This window comes from Panthera pardus, unplaced genomic scaffold (genome assembly GCF_024362965.1).
Source record: "Panthera pardus isolate Hobbes unplaced genomic scaffold, ASM2436296v1 HiC_scaffold_25, whole genome shotgun sequence".
NCBI lineage: Eukaryota > Metazoa > Chordata > Mammalia > Carnivora > Felidae > Panthera > Panthera pardus.
This window is the reverse complement of record NW_026526821.1, coordinates 61,740,308-61,762,607: the sequence shown is the minus strand read 5'-3', so window position 1 is coordinate 61,762,607 and position 22,300 is coordinate 61,740,308. Positions and strand designations below refer to the sequence as shown.

Below are 22,300 nucleotides of genomic sequence, written 5' to 3'. Positions count from 1 at the left end.
CCCGCGGGGCTTGCTGGAGGGCGGGCCCCCCAGCCAATCACCGCTCCCACTTGGGCGGATTGACGGTGGACGCCCGGGGCCGGTTGCGGGCAAAGGGGAGGGGCCTCCGGGTGCTGACCAGCCAATTGAGGCCGCCCGGAAGTACTGCCGGGGCGCTTCTAAGGTAGGCTGCGCCGTGGGGGCAGGGGGTGGAATGATGTCAGGGCTCTCTTTTAAAGGGGACCTGGGCAGAGTCCAGGGGCTGAGTGTCGCCTGTCCGGGAAGACTTCGTTTCCGAGCGGCAGCACATGAGACCATGCTACTTCGTGAACGCGTGGCCCTTGAGAAGGCCGGCCCTAAGTATTTTACCCAAAGCATTTCTTTACTGAGCACTGAGGAAGATCCTTTTCCGTGTAAAATTTAAAATTCTGACATTACTCGAACACCTGCTATGTGTTTGCGGAGCACTTCCACCTATGTTACACAGATTATATTAAATCTTTGCAGTAACTCTATCAGATAGCTGCATTCTTATTCCCATTTTGCAGATGTGGGAACCGACATCTGTGACTAGCCGGGGGCTATCCAGCTAGCGACAGCTGGGGTCTGCATGTCGGCAGCTTCCAGCCCCGCTGGGGTCTACTGCTGCAACCGTGCAAGGTATCCTAAATTCACTTACTAAACTGAGCCATAGTTATTTGCCTCTACTGATACCTTTCCCACTAAACTGTGAGATTAAATTTGGTAAAAGTGAAGACAGCATCACTGAAGACAGGAAAGTGCAGAAATCACATTTTAATGAATTATTACATTGTGGACACTCTTGTATAGCCATAGGGGGGTTTAAGAAACAGCGTGACTAGCTACCCGCCTCTCTCAGTCGCTGCCCGGCTGCTCCTTCGAGGTGACTTTTTCTGAATTCTAACACCAAAGGTTAGTTTTGCCTATTTAGGAACTTTATGCAAATGTAACCATAGATATGTATTCATAAAATGAGTCAGTGTGCAACCGGTAAAAATAATGAGGAAGTTTTATATAATTTGATATGAAACACATCAGCACACGGGGCTAAATCAAAGCAAAGAAAGTCAGACAGTGCTCAGAGTGTTAGATGTCTGAGTCTCCAAAGAGTATATGAGTACATAACCATTGGTTATATATGAGTATATAACATGTATAAGAGTATATAACCATTGGTAAATGTGGGTAAATTAGGGGAGAATTACTTTTTTACTATATAAACTATTTTTTTTGGCATTGAATTGTTTTTTAGCTTGTTCATGTATATATTATTTTTTTCTTTTTTTGTTTGTGGGAGAAAACATACAACATAAAATTTACCATCTTAACCATTTTAAGTGTACGTTAAGTGTTGTTAAATACATTCATAACGTGCAAGTATTACCACCATCCATCTCCAGAACTCTTTTCATCTTGTAAAACTGCAACTTTGTACTCATTAGACATTAACTCACCATTCCCTCTCCCCTCAGCCCATAGCAACCACTGTTCTGTTTCTAAGCATTTAGATACCTCATATAAGTGGAATCCTACAATACTTACCCTTTTGTGACTGTCTTATTCTACTTAGCATGTTCTCAAGGTTCATCCTTGTTGTAGTATGTGACAGGATTTTTTTTTTTTAAGGCAGAATAACATTCTATTGTATGAATATACCACATTTTGCTTATGTTCAGATCTTGATAGACCTTGGGTTACTTCCACATCTTAGCTATTGTGAACAATACTGCTATGAACATGGGTGGCAAAAATACTGCTTTTAATTCTTTGGCATAGATAGCCACATATGGGATTGCCAGATCATGTGGTAATTCTATTTTTAATATTTTGAGGAGCAGCCATGCTGTTTTCCATAGCAGCTGCACCATTTTACATTCCTAAAAACCATGCAAGAGGGTTCCAGTTTCTCTACATTCTCATCAACCCTTGTCATTTTCTGGTTTTGTTTTTGTTTTTGTCTTTGTTTTTGAGTAGCCAACACAATGGGTATAGGTGGTATCTCATCATAGTTTTGATTTGCATTGCTCTAATGATTTGTGACGTTGAGCATCTTTTCGTATGCTTATTGGCCATTTGTATATCTTCATTGGAGCAATGTCTATTCAAATTTATTGTCCATTTTTGAATTGATTATTTGTTGTTGAGTTTTAGTTCTCTATACATTCTGAGTATTAATCCACTAACAAATAGATGATTTGCAAATATTTTCTCCCACCCTGTGTGTTGCCTTTTTACTCTGTTAATGGTGTCTTCTGATGCACAAAAATTTTGAACTTTCATGAAGTCTAATTTGTCTATTTTTGATGTTGTTGCCTGTGTCTTTGGTTTCATATCTGAGAAATCATCACCAAATCCATGTCCTGAAGCCCTGTGTTTTACTCTAAGGATTTTATAGTTTTAATTCTTATATTTAGGTCTTCGACCCATTTTGAGTTAGTTTTTGTATATACTGTTGAGTAAGGGTCCAACTTCATCCCTTTGCATGTGGATGTCCAGTTTCCCCAGCACCATTTATTGAAGACTGTCCTTTCCCTATTGAATGGTTTTGGCACCCTTGTCAATAAGTTGTTTGACCATATATGTGAGGACTTATTTCCACTGGTCTTTACCTCTGCCTTTAAGATATATTACTTTTTAAATGAAATGAAAAACTGAAGTGAAAAAGTATCTGCATAACAAACAGCCGAGCATTTATAAAAGAAGTGCTAAGGTTCTACTTGTGAATAAACTCCATGAACTCTGGACAGCAGGGGCCACAGGGGTGGGGGAGGAGTAGCTGAAGAAGGACCCCAAAAGTGCATGTTGTTGAAGACTATAGAGCAAACTGAGCTACAAAGGCAAGAGGACAGGCTCATCAATTATTCTCTGAGATAACTATGAAGAGGAAGAGCTCAGAAACCTTATTTTGGAGGGAGAAAGGAACAAAGAGAAAGGAAAAGAAGGAGGGGCAGGAGAGACTGATAGGGTAAGAGAATCCCCCAGACCTGCCGGGCCAGCCACTCCCTCCTTGCTCCTTCTAGCTCCTCTCAGCATCTCCCCCTTTGCACACCTGGATGTCTCCCTGGCGTTTAGATTCCTTTGATCTTCTCAATTTCAGTAACTGTTAACGTACACCTACATTATGAATAAAGACATTACATCACCAATGCAGGTCAGTTCTTATCACACATGGAGGAGCCATAGAGTAGGGTCTTTGAGGACTCCCCTGATGGACCCCAAAAGGAAGACAGAGAGGATGGAATTCTGTGCCTGATGCTACCTCCTCCTTCTACTACAGATACCCAGTTGTGGCCACCAATGATTTGAGGAAAATTAGTGATCAAACAAAACTATTAAGGAAGTACTGTTAACTAAATTAACTCTGAAAATTGGATGGGTTCTTGCTGTAGCCTCAGTAATTCCCCTTTTGGATTCCTTTTTAAAATCTTATCTTACTATTTCCTTGGGGACCTAGGATGAAAGATTGAGGTGAACTGAAGAGTTAGATATCTGGGTGTAATTTGCCATCCTCAGATCAAAACCCTATCATTCTGTTTCGTTTTTGTATGTTTCACAGACGAAAACATAGGATCACCTTGCTATACACTGCATTTTCTTACGTTCTGTTGAGATATAAATGATGTAAACTGCATGTATGTAAAGAGTGCAATTTGATGAGTCTTGACATATGAATTCACCATGAAACCATTTTCCCCAATCAGGATGATGAAGATATCCATTGCCCTACAGCTCGTCATGCGCCTTTGTAATCCCTTCCTCCCCTCCCCCTCCCACCCCTTCATCCTTAGGCAAGCACTAGCCAGACATTTCTCTACTATAGGTTAGTTGTCATTTTCTAGAATTCTCTATTGTATATGATTACACAGTTATACACAATACAGTATTTATATATTTATGTATTTGTTATTTTTAAAAATTTATTTAAATTCAAGTTAGTTAACATACCATGTAGTATTGGTTTCAGGAGTAGAACCCAGTGATTCATCACTTACATGTGACACCCAGTGCTCCTCCCAACAAGTGCCCTCCTTAATGCTCGTCACCTAATTAGCATATCCCCCACCCACCTCCCTTCAAGCAACCCTTGGTTTATTCTCTGTATTTAAGAATCTCTTATGGTTTGCCTCCCTCTCTCCTTTTATCTTATTTTTCCTTCCTGTTTTTATCTGTTTCCTCTTAAATTCCACAAATGAGTGATATCATATATTTGTCTTTCTCTGACTGACTTATTTCACTTAGCATAATACATCCTCGTTCCATCCACATCGTTGCAAATAGCAAGATTTCATTCTTTTTGATCGCTGAGTAAGATTCCATTGTATGCATATACCATATCTTCTTTATCCATTCATCAGTCCATGAACATTTGGGCTCCTTCCATAATTTGGTTATGTGCTGCTATAAATATTGGGGTGCATGTGCCCCTTTGAATCAGCATTTTTGTGTCCTTTATATAGAGTAAATTGTAGTGGAATTTTAAATTGTATATAATTGGACTACATAAATTGACTCATACTGTATTTGTTGTCTGACTTCTTTCACTCAGCATAAGTATTTTGAGATTGCTTCGTGTTATTGCATGCAACATGTTTGTTACGTTTAATTGTTTAGTAAGTTTAATTACATGGATACCACAATTTGTTATCCATTCACCTATTGTATTTGGGTTGTTTCCTATTTTTGCTTATTGTACATAAAGCTGCTATGACCATTCTTGCGTAATTGTGTGGACATATGCTTTCATTTCTCTTGGGTAAATACCTGGGAGTGGAATGGCTGGATCATATAGCAAGTGCGTGTATACTGTTTTAAGAAAATACTGTTTTCTAAAGTGTTGCCTAATATTACCTTTATCAGCAGTGTATGAGAGAGTTCCAGTTTCTCTACATCTTCACCAACATTAAGTATTGTCAGTCTTTTAAACTTTTAGCCTTCCTGGTGCTTGGGTGGCTCAGTTGGTTAGGCATCTGACTTCGTCTCAGGTCATGATCTATGATCTTACAGTTCATGAGTTCAAGCCCCGTGTTGGCCTCTGTGTTGACAGCTCAGAGCCTGGAGCCTGCTTCAGATCCTGTGTCTTCTCTCTCTCTCTCTGCCCCTCACCTGCTCACACTCTGTCTCTCTGTCTCTCTCTCCCTCTCTCTTTCAAAAATAAACATTAAAAAAAAAACAAAAACTTTTAGCCTTCCTAACAATTTTAATGCATACTTTTCTAGTGACTAATAATGTTGAGCATCTTTTCATGTGCTCATTTGTCATCCATTTGTCTTCTTCAGTAAAGAAAAAATCCCATTTTTATTTTTTAAAAATTTTTTAAAAATTTATTATTTTTTTAAATTTGCATCCAAGTTAGTTAGCATATAGTACAACAATGATTCCAGGAGTAGATTCCTTAATGGCCCTTACCCATTTAGCCTTTCCCCCCCTCCCACAACCCCTCAGACCCTCTATTTGTTCTCTGTATTTAGGAGTCTCTTATGTTTTGTTCCCCTCCCAGTTTTTATATTATTTTTGCTTCCCTTCCATTATGTTCATTTGTTTTGTATCTTAAATTCCTTATATGAATGAAATCATATAATATTTGTCTTTCTCTGACTAATTTTGCTTAGCATAATACCCTCTCTCTAGTTCCATCCATGTAGTTGCAAACGGCAAGATTTCATTCTTTTTGTCCCAGTCCTATTTTTAAATTGATTGTCTGTTTATTAAGTTGTGTTCTTTATGTAGTCTAAATACACGTCCTTTGCAGATTATATGTTTTGCAATTATTGTTTCCCAATGTATGGCTTATCTTTTTTATTTTTGTAACAGTGTCTTTTAAAGAGCAAATGTATATATTTTTTTTATTTTGATCAAGTCCAAACCTAAAGTCAGTAAGAATTTCTCTTATATTTTCTTCTTGAAGTTCTAAAGTTTTAGCTCTTATGTTTAGGTCTCTGTTTCATTTTGAGTTAATTTTTGTACATGGTATCAGGTAAGGGTTGAGGTTCATATTTTTCACATATTGCTATCAGATTATTCCAATATTATTTTTTTTTAATTATTTTTTTTTTTAGCGTTTATTTATTTTTGAGACAGAGAGAGACAAAGCATGAATGGGGGAGGGTCAGAGAGAGGGAGACACAGAATCTGAAACAGGTTCCAGGCTCTGAGCTGTCAGCACAGAGCCCGACGCGGGGCTCGAACTCACAGACCGCGAGATCATGACCTGGGCCGAAGTCAGCCGCTTAACGGACTGAGCCACCCAGGCGCCCCCAATATTATTTTTTGAAAAGAATATATTTTCTCCGTTGAATTGACTTAACATCTTTGTTATTAGTCAATTGACCTTATATATATGAATTTATTTCTGGACCTTCTATTTCACTCATTGATCTATGTGCCAATACTGCATGTTTTTATTTACTGTAGTTTTATGAATCTTGAAATTAGGTCATGTAAGTCCTTTATTCTTCTTTTTCAAGTTGTTTTGAACCACTTAAAATTCTAGGTCCTTGGGGCACCTGGGTGGCTCAGTTAGTTAAGTATCTGACTTTGGCTCAGGTCATGATGTCATAGTTTGTGGGTTCAAGTCCCGTGTCGGGCTCTGTGCTGACAGCTCAGAGCCTGGAGACTGCTTCAGATTCTGTGTCTCCCTCTCTCTCTGCGCCTCCCTGGCTCATGCTCTGTCTTTCTCTCTCTCAAAAATAAATAAACATTTAAAAATTAAAAAAAAAATTCTAGGTCCTTTGATTCCCATACAATTTAAGATTAGCTCTTCCATTTTTTTTTTTTTTTAATTTTTAAAGTTTATTTATTTGGAGAAAGAGAGAGCACAAGCAGGTGAGGGGCAGAGAGAAGGAGAGACAGAATCCCAAGCAGGCCTCACACCATCAATGCAGCACTCACAAGCTGTGAGATCATTACCTGAGCCAAGATCAAGAGTCAGCTGTTCAATTGACTGCACCATCCAGGAATCCCAGATCTTCCATTTTTCCAAGGAAGCCTGGTGGGATTTTGATTGGTTAAGAAAAATTTTTTGATGTTTATTTATTTTTGACAGAGAGAGAGAGAGAGAGAGAGAGAGCGAGCATGAATGGGGGAGGGGCAGAGAGAGAGGGAGACACCGAATCTGAAGCAGGCTCCAGGCTCTGAGCTGTCAGCACAGAGCCTGATGCAGGGCTCTAACTCACAGACCACAAGATCATGATCTGAGTCGAAGTTGGACACTCAACCGACTGAGCCACCCAGGTGCCCGATTGGTTTTATATTAAATCTATCAATCAATTTGAGGGTAATTGATATTAACAACATAGTGTTTTCTGATCCATAAGCATAGTATGTCTCTTCCTGTATTAGGTCTTTTAAAATTTCTCTGTTATTATTATTATTGTATAAGTGTACTCTTTAATCCCCATCATCTATTTCACCCAGCCCCCCACCCATCTCCCCTGTGGTAACCATCAGTGTTTCTTTTCTTTTTTGTAACTTTTTTAATGTTTATTTTTGAGAGAGAGAGAGAGACAGAGCGCAAGTGGAGAGTAGAGAGAAGGAGACACAGAATCTGAAACAGGCTCTAGGCTCTGAGCTGTCAGCACAGAGTCCGATATGGGGCTCAAACCCATGAACTGCCAGATCATGACCTGAGCTGAAGTCGGACACTTAACCAACTGAGCTACCCAGCCGCCCCAAGTGCTTTCTTTTTTTTTAAATAAATGTTTATTTATTTCCAGAGAGAGAGAGAAAGGGGTGGGGAGGGGCACAGAGAGAGGGAGAGAGAGAATCCCAAGCAGGCTCCACACTGTCTGCGCAGAGCCTGACCTCAGGAACTGCAGGATCATGACCTGAGCTGAAATCAACAGCCAGATGCTTAACCAATTGAGCCACTCAGGCACCCCAAGCCTAAAATATCTTTTATTTGGCTTTTTATAGAAAAAGTTTATTGACTCTTGCTCTAGACTTGGATGACCACATAATTATAAATGTTTTTCCTTCATGCCTAGATGCTCAACAAATCTGCCTGGAAATAAAAGAAATGAGGCAGAGAAAATCTAATGATTATTTAAAGGTAAGTGCCATAGGGTGCACTTAGGTTGCAAAGCAGCCTGACTTCTGTTCCTCTGGTGATGTGAGCAGATGGAAGGAAAGGAAAGGGGTAAATGGGAGAGGAGGTGGTGAATATTCTGGTAGTGGGACTCATTGGGATTCAGCAGTGGCCTGAAGAATGTTAAGAGGACTTCATTGGCTTCTAATTTCATCAGCAGTGAAAGGAAAGTGGTGAGCAATTGAGGAAAGTGGTAAGCCAGTATGACTTGTATCCTTACAGGAAGAGGAAATTTTGGACACAGATACCTCCAGGAGCAATGGAGATGGGGAAGGTGGCCAGACTTGGGAATGTGTGGGAGAATTGAACAGAGAAAATTTGCTCATGGATTGGACGTGTGGTGAGATAGAAAAAGGGGAGTCTAGGATGAACCCTGGGTTTTGGCCCGAGCATGTGGAAGCACTGATTTGTTATTGAGATGGGGAAAGTCGCTGGATTGGGCAGTGGGGGTCAAGAGTTAGGTGGTTGTGCATCTTGAGTTTAAAGTTAGCCTATTTCCCCTGGCCTTGGTTTCTACTAACTCTGAGTGTGGTGGGAAATCTCTCTGGTAAAAGGCCCCCAATGGACTCCATTTCCACATCACTCCAAGGTTAGTGTTTATTTTTCTGTTTACTGGTAATTTGAAATTGGACATTTTCTATCTTTTGGTTATGCTGAGGGTGTGAGTCTTGTGTTGTTTTATATGTTGTTTTTGTTGTTCTGTTTTTGTTTTTGTGGAGATATTTTAGACAAGTAGGGTTTATGGGCTGCCATTACCTATTGTCATAGGTTGAATCGTATCCCCCTCTCTAAATTTATATGTTGATGTCCTAATCCTCAGTGCCTCAGAATGTGGCTTTATTTGGCCTGTCTTTATGGAGGCAATAAGTTAAAATGAAGCCCTCAAGGTGGGCCCCAAGCCAGTATGACTTGTATCCTTACAGGAAGAGGAAATTTTGGACACAGATACCTACAGAGGAAAGATCATGTGAAAACATAAAGAGAAGACCACCATTTACAAACCAAGAAGGGAGGCCTCAGTAAGAATCATCCTGGCTGACACCCTTATCTTGGACTTCCAGCCTCCAGAGTTATAAAACAGTAGATTTCTATTGCTTAAGCCCCTCCCCTTTCATTTTGTGGTGATTTTTTATGGCAGTCCTAACAAACTAATATGCCTGAGTCACTCAGAATTCTACTGTATAACTTTTAAAAAAATATTTTTTTTAATGTTTATTTTATTATTTTTGAGAGAGAGAGACAGAGCATGAATGGGGGAGGGGCAGAGAGAGAGGGAGACACAGAATCGGAAGCAGGCTCCAGGCTCTGAGCCATCAGCCCAGAGCCCGACGCGGGGCTCGAACTCACGGACCGCGAGATCGTGACCTGAGCTGAAGTCGGACGCTTAACCGACTGAGCCACCCAGGCGCCCCACTACTGTATAACTTTTTATGTGACTTTTTGTCCCTAAAAATCCCTTCCTTACCAGACTACATACAGTACATGAGCCTGAGGGTTAAAGGGCAGGGCAGGCTGTATAATTTGTGGGACCCAGTGCAAAATAAAAATACAGGAAAAAATGTGCAGTTAAAACTGCTAAAATATAAAGATTTTTTCCTTAAAAAGCTTAATATTTATAAAACGTAATAGGGGAAATAGTGATACACAGGTGACCACATCATCTTATACCTTTGTTTATATTTTCGGAGTTATAATATTATATGATACAATAAGTAGCAATACTTTCCTAATGTGGTATCTTGATTTAGCACAAGATTTTTCTGGCTACCCTAGCTACTTCCAATTCACCTAAGCTATATATATATAATGAAAAAGTATTTTTAATCTTTATTTTTGAGAGAGAGAGATAGAGAGACAGAGTGCAAGTGGGGAAGGAACAGAGATAGAGGGAGACACAGAATATGAAGCAGTCTCCAGGCTCTGTGCGCTCAGCACAAAACCCAACTCGGGGCTCAAACTCATGAACCGCAAGATCATGACCTGAGCCAAAGTCCAATGCTTAACCGACTGAGCCACCCAGGTGCCCCATATATATATAATTTTTAAGTAATCTCCACATCCAATGTAGGGCTTAAACTTACAACCTTGAGATCAAGAGTTGCATGCTCCACTGACTGAGCCACCAAGCCAGCCAGGTGCCCCTCACTTAAGCTGATTTAGGTTTTTTTGTTGTCACATGCAACTTTAGAATCCCGGTTAGTATCCTACCATCTTCAGGCTGCAGTGCACAAGGAGGGAAGAAGGCACTGCAGAACCAAAGGGAGTGAGTGGAGAGCCGATGTCCTCAGGGCGGCCAGTGTCCCCTTTGCATCCCTGCCCACAGACACCAGGCCCTGCCCCCCTCCCTGTGGAACTGCCCCCTACCTTGCTTCCAGGTGTGACTTCACAGACTATCGGGTTCCACAGTATCCTGGAGCTCAAGGCTGCTAAGTCTGAAGGATTTCAAGAGATATACAGACTATGGCAAAGAGGACAGGAGTGGAGACCCTCTTCTTTGTTCTCTTCCTGGACTGTTGGCAAGGTACAGAGCTTCTACCCTTTCCATCTGATCGAAGGTACTGTCACAAATATAGTGGCAGATACACAAGTGAGAGACTCACTGTGAGCCTAAATCAGGCAGGAAATGGTGTTTTCCTCCCATGAGTTCTGGAATGGTGAACACAGGGTTTCTCCCCACCTCTATCTTCCTTACCTCCCTGAATCTACCATAGAGACCTCTTGCTCATAAGGGAGTAACTTTAACATTTTTCTTAACTGAAGTTTTCTCAAAAGACCTCTATGGGAGGGTAGCCCACATGTACATTGAGCTTTTTGTTATAAAATTTTTCAAACATAAACAAAAGTAGAAAAATTAGCATGAGACTATATGTACTAATCAGGCTAATCTTGTTTCATCTATCCCCCCCCCCCCACACTACATTTTAAATGACAGCTTTTTTGAGATATAATTCACATATCATAAAATTTACACACTTTTAAAGTATATAATTCAGTGGTTTTAGTATATTCACAGAGTTGTGAATCCGCACTAATTTTAGAACATTTTCATCACCCCAAAAAGTACTATCACACTCGTTGTGTCACTCCCATTCCCTCTTTCCCACAGACCCTGGCAATCACTAATCTGCTGACTGCTCTATGGATTTGTCTAGTCTTGATATTTTCAAATCTTGATAGTTCAAATATAGTTCAAATAGTCTTGATAGTTCAAATATAGTTCATACATGTGATATTTTGTGACTGGCTTCTTTCACTTAACATGTTTCATGGTCCATCTGCATTGTAGCCTACATCAGTATTTCATTCCTTTCTATGGCTAAATAATATTCCATTATATGGATGTGCCACAGTTTGTTAATCCATTTATAATTCAATGGGCATTTGTGTTGTTTCCACACTTTGGCTATCTGAATAATGCTGTTATGAACATTTTATGAATATAGAGTTTTCAAAGTGAACATTAGATTTACATACTCTATTTTTAAGGTTTCACTGCATTTGGAACCACTTTTGCTATTTACTCAACCAATTAGCTGACAGCATTCTGGCAAATCCTCTCAGTGTAAAGATCCTGAGTCTGTGGAGAGAAGCAAAAAGGACAGTAGGTGCATTGTACAAATTGTCAGTCAGGGGTGACATTGGGAAAAGGGGAGAAGGTGACCACCCTTGTCAGGGTGCTTTAAAAACCAAAGCGTTTTTGTGAACAAATGTTTTACTGTATGGGCTTACTTACACGTCCATTATATTTATTCTTAATGATTCACTCATATCTCAACAAAAGAGAACTTTTTACTTCTTTTATTTACCAAAAAGCATTATACCCTGAAGTAATGTCTATGCACCATTAACTACCTGATTACCAATTTTCCTGTAGAGTTGAAAGATGCCATGTGCACAAATTACTCAATGGCTATGCACATTTTCTGTCAGGAAACCAGGTGAGAATCAGCATTGTCACTGGCTGTAAGAAGTTCAGATTCTTGCAGATACTTTATGAATGTTGAGGTACTCTGAGTCTGTGGGTGCTATGGTCCCGAAAACCCTTCGTTAGGGGATAAGTCTCTCTTCCTTGGTGGTTTGCCACTTCCCCGAGGCCAGAATAAAGGGCTGGCCTTGACCTAGAATCAAGAAAATTTGTGTAGAAACTAAGATGTCACAATGTTCATAAAGGAAAGCCTGAAAATATAGTTCAAAATTCCATGAGTTTTTACAGTCTTTTAGCTACAATTAATCCATATCCTTGATGTAGTCACATGAGTGTCAGCAGAAGTCTTGAAATCAGTCCATGATGGCCTAGGGGAGATTGTTGGCTCCATGCCTTTACATTTATACCTTCATTTTTTTATTCATCAGTGACAACCTCAGGAATTCCTTGTGTTTATCAAACAGGTCAAGTAGAGGTGGCCTCAGGCCTTCTGAGCCCCCTCCAAACATAGACCCTAATGTGGATTAGGGCTGAGTATGCAGTATTGTTCTCTGTTTTCCAAAACAAGAAGGCATCCCATTTCCAAGATGGTCAAAGTTATTGCTTTTTGGCATCATTTCCTATGGAGGGGAACGTTTTGTTGAGAACACTGAGATATGTGTCCATCTGTCTTTGCAGCCCCCCTCCCCCCCCAAAAAAAAACAAAACAAAACTGAGCACTGAGCATAACCCTGCTTGGACCCAGTGCCATTTATTGCAGTTCAGAGTAGATAACAATGGGACACGATAAGGGGAGAGCACTTTTCAGTCTACAGATGACATAAGCAAATTTCATCTTACCCCCTCCTTACAGGCCTCTGTGGCTGGCTTCTTTCCTACCAGTCTCAGATGAGAAAACCAAATCCCACAGAACTTTACTGCCCAAGGTCACAAGGCACTCAAAAGGTGGACTAGAACCCAAGTCTGGTGCTCTTTCTCCTAAAGCAGGTAAAGTGCATGATATTCCCCTCAAAATACCATGCAAAGCAGTATTGATTTAAGAATACATGCACACATGCTCTCTCTTTCAAAGATAAATAAACTTTAAAAAATACATGCAGATCAAATGAAAGATTTAATTACAGATGAAGTTTATTTCCCCACAGGCTCAAATACTGAATTTTCATCAAGTTCAAAAAATTTGGATGAAGGTTTGGCTAAACTATTTGGTAGGTACCTCCCTCGTGTGAAGCCATCAGGCTGTCTTTGAAGAGTCTCATGCTTGTCCACAGATGTCTCTCAGATAGCGTGATGGTTTGGTGGGAGGGAACGTGCTTGCCTTGAAGCTGGAACTGGTTCTTTGAAGTGTCAGAGTCCCAGGAAATTAAGCAAAGCATAGAAGATAAACAGTTAGAAAGGATTGTGCCCCTCAAAGGGGGGGGGGGGTCCCTGTAGCAGCAGCAGGGCCTCTATGTGGGAGTTATTGCAAATGTTGAGTCAGACCCCATCTTAGACCAGCTGTATCACATCTGCCTGACAAGGTGCCTGACAAGGTATCTGAGGCTTAACCGACTGAGCCACCCAGGCGCCCCTGCAGTCTGTGGGTTTGAGCCCCGCATCGGGCTTTGTGCTGACAGCTCAGAGCCTGGAGCCTGCTTCAGATTCTGTGTCTCCCTCTCTCTCTGTCCCTCCCCAACTTGTGCTCTGTCTCTCTGTCTCAAAAATAAACATTAAAAAAAAAAAAGAAAGAAAGAAAAAGGACTCAGAATAAATGCCACATCAATGGAATTTGTGATGATTATTTTCTGTGGCCTAGCAAAGTAAACTTAGAAGGGAAAAATAAAACGTCCCCAAGGGACAGATAGAAACCATCTTTTAAAAAGGAGGAAAACTTGGGGCACCTGGATGATTCAGTTGGTTAAGCATCAGACCCTTGATACCAGCTCGGGTCTTGATCTCAGGGTCGTGAGTTCTAGCTCCACGTTGGGCCCCATGCTGGGCCTGAAGCCTTCTAAATCAATCAATCAATCAATCAATCAATCTAATATATTTCAAAAATATATAACTATGAAAAATTACTAACAGTTTTATAAGGGAAGAGTTTTCTGAACTTATGCAATCTGTTATTCTCCCTGCCCTCCCCAGGCTCCACCCAATTTTTATAGATACAGTTTTCATACACAACATTTATAAATGAATTTTGAAACTGTCTGGGGATAGTCTTGCCCCTGGGGTTTGTCATGTCCTGGGAAGTCCTGATGAGACTTGGAATTTTCTGGGTCAGCCCCTCCCTCACTGCAGGTTCTTCTCTGAGGCACAGGATGTGTCATGTGGGATCTCAGTCTGCAGCAGCCCTTCCAGGACTACCTCAAAGACTTTTACGATGTTTGCAGCTCATCCAGTTAGTGTCCCAGGAAGCTAGTCCCTGCATGTCACATACTGACCCATTTGGATTGCTGACATCACTATGGCACCAGAGTGTAGTCTACTGATGCCCGATATCTATGTACAGGAGTGACTCAGTAAATATCATGGTTAACTGGATCCAGAGCTCACCTGGCAGGGCCCACTACTTCTCAGTCTGCTGAGCCTACTGCCTGCCTTCTGGCTGCCTTGAGCTGAGCTGGTTTTCCAGCTTGTCATATTGTTCTGTGCAGCTGTGTCAGTGTGTTCGATTGTGTCTGTGTGTACTTCTGTCTCTCCCATGTGCCTGGATGGCTCAGGGGTGCAGACCAGGCAGCAGGTCTCAGTCTGCTTTGTTTGTGTTTTCTTTAAAATATCTAACCATTCAGTGCCTACTATCTATAAGTCAACCATTATACATTTCTTTTTTTTTTTAACGTTTATTTTTTTGAGAGACAGAGGAAGACAGAACATGAGCTGGGGAGGGGCAGAGAAGGAGGGAGACACAGAATCTGAAGCAGGCTCCAGGCTCCTGAGCTGTCAGCACAGAGCCCTATGCAGAACTTGAACTCACGAACTGCGAGATCACAACCTGAGCCTAAGTCGGTCCCTTAACCGACTGAGCCTCCTGGGCACCCCTACATTTCTTTGTACAGTTTGAGTTCCAAATGTTTATTTCAGTCCTGTTATTTTGAACATGGGCCACATTTTACCCTCAAACAATGCTATATGGCTCACAGTGATAAATGGTTCACAAAAATTTCGTTACTACTTTATGTATCCTTTCCCACATTTATTGAGATACAATTGACATATAACGTTTAAGTTTAAGGTGTAAACATGGTGATTTGATATACATATATATTGCAAAATTATTAACACTGTAGTATTAACTAATTCCTCCAACTGCATCCCGTAATTATTTCTTTTTTGTGGTGAGAACATTTAAGATCTACTCTCTTAACAACTTTCAAGTATATAATACAGTATCATTAACTATAAACACAATGTTGTACATTAGATCCCCACAACTTGTTCATCTTGTAACTGGAAGTTTGTAATTTTTGATCAGTATCTTCCCATTTTCCCCACCCCTTAGGTCCTGGCAATCACCATTCTACTTTGTTTCTATGAGTTTGAGTTTTTTAGATTCTATATGTAAGTGAAGTTACACAGTATTTGTGTATCTCTGTCTGGCTTATTTCACTTAGCATTATGCCCTCACGGTCCATTCATGTTGTTGCAAAAGACAGTATTTCCCATGGCTGAATAATATTCATTATAGATCTGTATCTGTATCTATCTCACCTCTTCTTTATCCATTCATTCATTGATAGACACTTAGATTGTTTCCATATCTTGCCAATTGTGAATAATGCTGCAGTGAACATAGGAATGCAGATATTTCCTCGAGATCCTATTTGCATTACCTTTGGATAATACCCAGAGGTGGGATTGCTGGATCCTATGATAGTTCTATTTTAACTTTTTGAGGAACTTCCATGCTGTTCCCATGGAGCCTGTACCAATTTACATACCCACCAACAGTGCATAAGGGTTTCTTTTTCTCCACATCCACATGAATAGTTGTTATTTCTTGTCTTTTTGATGGTAGCCAATCTCACAGGTGTGAGGTGGCTTTCATTTGCATTTCCCTGATGATAAGTGATGTTGACATCATTTCAAGAATCTGTTGACCATTTTTATGTCTTCTTTGGAATAATGTCCATCTAATTCCTCTGACCATTTAAAAGTTGTATTTATTTTTCTTCTATGAGTTGTATGAGGTCTTTATGTATTTTGGATATTAATCCCTTATCAGATATATGGTTTGCAAATATTTTCTTCCATTCTGTTTTTCATTTTGTTGATATTTTCTTTTGCTGTACAAAAGCTTTGTAGTTTGATATGGTCCCACTTGTTTAGTTTTGCTTTTGTTCCCTGTGCTTTTGATATCATGTCCAAAAAATTGTTGCCAAGACCACTGTCAAGGAAATTTTCTCCTATGATTTCTTCTAGGATTTCGTGGTTTCAGTTATTAAGTCTTTAATCCATTTTGAGTCATTTTTTTGTGAGATGTGTATGATAATGGTCAATTTTCATTCTTTGCATGTGGCTATTCAGTTTTCTCAACACCATTTATTGAAGAGACTATCTTTTCCCCATTGAGTTTTTTTTTTGTTTTTTTTGTTTTTTTTGTTTTTGCTTTCTTGTCAAATATGAGTTGACTATATATGCAAAGTTTATTTGGGGGCTATCAGTTTTATTCCCTTAATCTATGTGTCTATTTTTATGCCATACAATACTCTTTGATTGCTAAGGCTTTGTAGTATAGTTTGAAAGAAGGAAGTATGGTGCTTCCAGGATTGTTCCTTTCTCAGAATTGCTTTAGCTATTCAGGGTGTTCTGTGGTTCCAGATGAATTTTAGAATTGATTTTTCTATTTCTGTGAAAAATGCCATTGGGACTTTTTTTTTTTTTTTTTTTTTTTTTTTGAGAGCGCAAGTCGGGGAGAGGCATAGAGAGAGACAGAGACAGAGACAGAGAGAGAGAATCCCAAGCAGGCTCCACGCTGTTAGCACAAAGCCCAAATGAGGCCCAATCCCACAAACTGTGAGATCATGACCTGAGCCAAAATCAAGAGTCAGACGCTTAACTGATTGAGGCACCCAGGCCTCCTGTCATTGGGATTTTGATAGGGATTCCATTAAATCTATAAATGGCTTTGGATAGTATGGACATTATAACAATATTGATTCTTCTGATCCATGAACATGGGATATCTTTCCATTTGTTTGTGTCTTTGTCAACTTTTTTTCACCAAAGTCTTGTCGTTTTAAGTGTATAGATCTTTCACTTCTTTGGTTAATTTTTTCTAAGTATTTCATTGTTTTTAATGCTATTGTGAATGAGATTCTTTTCTTTTTTTAAAGCAGATTTTATTTATTTATTTGTTTATTAAAAAATTTTTTTAATGCTTATTTGTTTTTGAGAGAGAGAGAGAGCATGAGCAGGGGGGGGGCAGAGAGAGAGGGTGACACAGAATCTGAAGGAGGCTCCAGGCTCTGAGCTGTCAGCACAGAGCCCAACATGGGGCTCCAACTCAGAAGCCATGAGATCATGACTTGAGCTGAAGTTGGACCATTAACCGACTGAACCACCCAGGTGCCCTGAGATTTTTTTCTTTTCAGATGCTTCATTGTTAGTATATAGAATTGTAACTGATTTCTATGATTTTGTATCCTGCAACTTTACTAAGTTCATTGATTATTTCTAACAGTTTTTGGGTGGAGTCTTTAGGATTTTCTCTGTATGAGATTATATCATCTGCAAACAAAGATAATTTTACTTCTTTCTTTTCTTTTTTTTTAAATTTTTTTAATCTTTATTTATTTTTGAGAGAGAGAGAGTATGAGCAGAGGAGGAGCAGAGAAAGAGGGAGACACAGAATCCAAAGCAGGGTCCAGGCCCTGAGCGGTCGGCACAGAGCCCTACGTGGGGTTCGAACTCACGAACTGTGAAATCCTGACCTGAGCTGAAGTTGGACGCTCAACTGACTGAGCCACCCAGGTGCCCCTACTTCTTTCTTTTCTGATTTAGATGACTTTTATTTCTTTTTCTTGCCTGAGTGCTCTGGCTAGCACTTCCAGTACTGTGTTGAATAGGAATGATGAGAGTCAGCACCTTTCTCTTGTTCCTGATCTTAGATGAAAAGCTTTAAACTTTCACTGTTGAATATGGCGTTAGCTGTGGGCTTGTCATATGTGGCCTTTATGATGTTAAGGTATGTTCCTTCTACACTCAATTTGTTGAGCATTTTTATCATGAAAGGATGTTGTATTTTGTCAAGTGTTTTTTTCTGCATCTGTTGAGGTGACCATATGATCACCTTCATTCTATTAATGTGGTATATCACATTTACTGATTTACATATGTTGAATCATCCTTGAATTTGATGGATAAATTCCATTTGATTATGGTGTATGATCCTTTTAATGTGCATTTTAATTGTTTGCTAATATTTTGTTGAGAAGTTTGCATTTGTATTCGTCAGAGATACTGGTCTGTAGTTTTCTTATCTGGCTTTTCATGTATTATTTGGCTTTGCTAGTCTTGTAAAGTGAGTTTGGGAGTGTTTCCTCTTATTCAGTTTTTTTGAGGAGGATTGGTATTAATTATTCTTTAAATGTTTGGTAGAATTAACCTGTTAAGCCATCTGGTCCTGGGTTTTTTCTTTGCTGGGGAGATTTTGATTATTGATTCAATCTCCTTACTCATTATTGGTCTGTTAAGATTTCCTATTTCTTCATGATTCAGTCTTGGTACGTTGTTTGTTTCTAGGAATTTATCCATTTCTTCTAGGTTGTTCAATTTTTTGGTATAATAGTTCATAGTAGTCTTATGATCCTGTGGTATCAGTTGTAATGTTTCCTCTTTCATTTAAGATGACTCTTCTCAATGTTTTCCTTGGTTTAGCTAAAGATTTGCCAATTTTGTGTATCTTTTTAATAAACCAACTCTTAGTTTTATTTATCTTTTCTATTATTTTTCTTGTATCTGTTTCATTTATTTTTTCTCTGATCTTTGTTATTTCTTTCCTTCTTCAAACTTTGGGCTTAGCTTGTTCTTCATTTTCTAGTTCCTTGAGATATGAAGTCAGGTTGTTTATTTCAAATATTTATTTTTTTCTTAATGTGGGCATTTATTGCTATAAACTACCCTCTTAGAACTGTTTTTATAGCATTCCATAAGTTTTGGTAAGTTGTGTTTCCATTTTTGTTTGTTTCAAGATTTTTTAAACTTCCCTTTTGATTTCTTCTTTGACCCATTGGTTGTTTAGCACTGTGTGTGTGTGTGTGTGTGTGTGTGTGTGTGTGTGTGTGTGTGTTTAATGCTTATTTATTTTTGAGAGAGATAGAGAGAGAGAAGGAGACAGAGAGAATGAGCAGGGGAGAGGCAGAGAGAGAGAGGGAGACACAGAATCTGAAGCAGGCTCCAGTCTCTGAGCTGTCAGTACAGAGCCTGATGCAGTGCTCAAACCCACGAACCATGGGATCATGACCTGAGCCAACATCAGACGTTTAACCAACTGAGGCACCCAGGTGCCCCCAGGACTGTGTTGTTTAATTTCCACATATTTGTGAATTTTCCAGCTTTCCTCCTGGTATTGTTTTTTAGTTTTATACCTTTGTGGTCACTGTGAAATCATTGGTATGGTTTCAATCTTCTTAAATTTGCTAAGACTTGTTTTGTGATCTAATATATGATCTATCCTGGAGAATGTTCTGTGTGTACTTGGGAAGAATGTGGGGTTTTTGTTTGTTTGTTTGTTTAAATGTTTATTTTTGAGAGAGAAAGAGAGAGAGAGAGAGAGAGAGAGAGAGAGAGGGAGAAGACCAGTGGGGGAGAGGCAGAGAGAGAATGTGACACAGGATCTGAAGTGGGTTCTGTGCTGACAGCAGAGAGCCTGATGTGGGGCTCAAATTCACGAACCATGAGATCATGACCTGAGCTGAAGTTAGACGCTTAACCGACTGAGCCACCCAGATGCCACAGGAGAATGTGTTTTCTGCTGCTGTTGGATGGAATGCTCTGTATATGTATGTTAGGTACATTTGGTCTAAAATATGGTTCAAGTCCAACATTTCCTTGTTGCTTTTTCTGTCTAGTTGATCTGTCCATTGTTGAGATTGGGAAAAGCTGATTGCTCACTGTGCTCTTCCTTTCCTGGCATGGAGAAATCTTTCTAGCTGGGAAGTTCCCTCTTGATGTTGAGCTCTGCCAGTTTAGGATGTGGGATGATGCAGACAAAATGAAGCTGTCTTCCTTCTCTCATGAGCAGGGGAGAGGCAGAAGGAGAGAGAGAATCTTAAGTAGGCTCCATGCCCAGTATGAAGCCAGACATGGGGCTTGATCTCAAGACCATGAGATCATGACCATGAGATCATAACTTAAGCTGAAATCAAGAGTCAGATCCTTAATTGACTGAGCCACCCAAGCACCCCAGTCTTCCTTCTCTTTTTATGCGACTATCTTAGGGTTTTTGTTGTTGTTGTTCCATGTGTTGCTAAAGTTTCTGAGGTGGAACTCTCTCAGGGCTGTTTATGTTCATAGATAGCTGTATAATTATTAATCTGTGTCAGAGGATGGAGACCATGATCTCCTATGTCACCATTTTTGTGATGCCACTCTCTCCATCCTCTTTGAAGCTCCAGCACCTTGTGTGGTTTCTGAGTAGAGCTAGGGCTTGGTAAAAAGTTGTACAAATGATCCATAGTCTTCCACTTTGTCCCAGTGTACACAGGCATTATGATTTTTAGGAACTTATGCTTGGTTCTTCCATATAATAATGGGTCATCAAATCTGAGTGGCCAGGATCATCTCAGTGAGACGCATTCAGGTGTTGCCTTAAACTTGGCTGCAATAACTGAAGTATCTGAATTTAGTGGCTTAAACAAGGAGGAGGAGTTTATTTTCCTTCTGTTCCAAACAGTCTGAGGGAAGCAAGCTGGTGCAACGCTCAATGACTTTGGTCAGGGCCTTGACTAGTGCATGTGTCTCTTGTATATAAGATGGCTTCTGCAGCTCCAGACATCATATCTGCTTTCAAGGTAGGAGATAAAAGGGATGTGGAAGCACAGCCCCAGCATTACATTTTCTTCTCTCTAGTAAGATTCTTCCAGGGTTCCAGGAGTCTCCAGAGGACTTTTGTGTGTCCCATAGCCCTCCCCTGGCTGCCAGGGAGGCTGGAAAGGAAGTGTCTTTCCAAGGGCTGGTCCCTGAGTTCTAATCACTATTAGGCCCAATGGAGGCAAAATTGGCTGGTGATGGAATGCTACAGAATCTGTGACAGATATCCTTTTTCCTGTCATATGTTAATTGCATCTTTGTTTCCTTTGTATTTAATGAATTTTTTCTTCCTTCTCCACATATTACTCCACTTGTGCATGATTCCAATGAGCAGAAAACAGGCAATATTTACTAGTGGATCAGGGGTTATTGTTACAAATAAGATGATTATTAGCAGTTTCCAAATATTTAGCCTTTAGGATGATCCTCACACCGACACTATTAAGTGTTTTCACATATGTTGTTTTATTCAATTTTCACAAAACCTCTATGAGTCAAACAATCATATCTTTATCCTACCAGTGAGGGAAATGAAGATCAAAGAAATGGAGTTATTTGCCCAAGATCACCTGTTGGCGAACAACAAAATCAGAATGTGGGTCTAGATGTGTCTGCCACAAAACAGGATCTTCACTATGAGAAGCTTCCTACAAGTGGTAGTAGGTCTTACTGGAAGAAAATAATGCGGATCTCGTAGAAATAAGAAAGAGGTTTGTTCGTACAGAGGGACTGCTTGGGGGCAGTTTCAGAGGTGGGGAGAAGGACAACAGGAGCAAAAAGAAAAACTGTGACATTAAATATCATGAGATTTGGGGCAAAATTTCTAGTCTCATATCCATAGTAAGTAATGTTTCCTTTTGGAATATCTAGTGAAATCTCAATTTTTCAGAAATGATTTAGCTAGATTAAATTCTCCTTCTTAAGACAAGGCATTTTAGAGTATAACATTATGTGTCTGTTGCATTTGTATCCTTTATTCACTGATTTCATAGACTACTTTAGGTACTTTTCCTGGACTGCTGGTATTAACATGCCTTTCTTTGCTTCACTTGAGATGAAATTCAACTGCAAGTGTTTTCCAAAGTTCCATTTGATGATACAAGAACAGCAGGCAAGTCAATTACAAAGAGAGAAGTTAAGGAAAGCAAGTATATGCCTTTAAAATTATAAGTGTACATACTTATAAAACCTATGTGTTGTATTATTTGTATTACCCTATCATTTTAACATTCTTAACCAAGGTATGTAGGGGCAAAACCAAACTGAGATGTGGAAGAAAA

The 22,300-nt window shown here is 39.7% G+C and overlaps 1 long non-coding RNA gene across 1 annotated transcript; it reads left to right on the top strand.

Annotated features, from left to right (window-relative positions):
- Nucleotides 1-539: 539 nt before the first annotated feature.
- LOC109273503 (uncharacterized) lies at nt 540-22,132 on the top strand. Its single transcript, XR_008417823.1, has 4 exons — nt 540-639; nt 7,983-8,047; nt 13,154-13,216; nt 22,075-22,132. It is a non-coding gene; the product is annotated as an uncharacterized LOC109273503 (long non-coding RNA).
- Nucleotides 22,133-22,300: the final 168 nt, after the last annotated feature.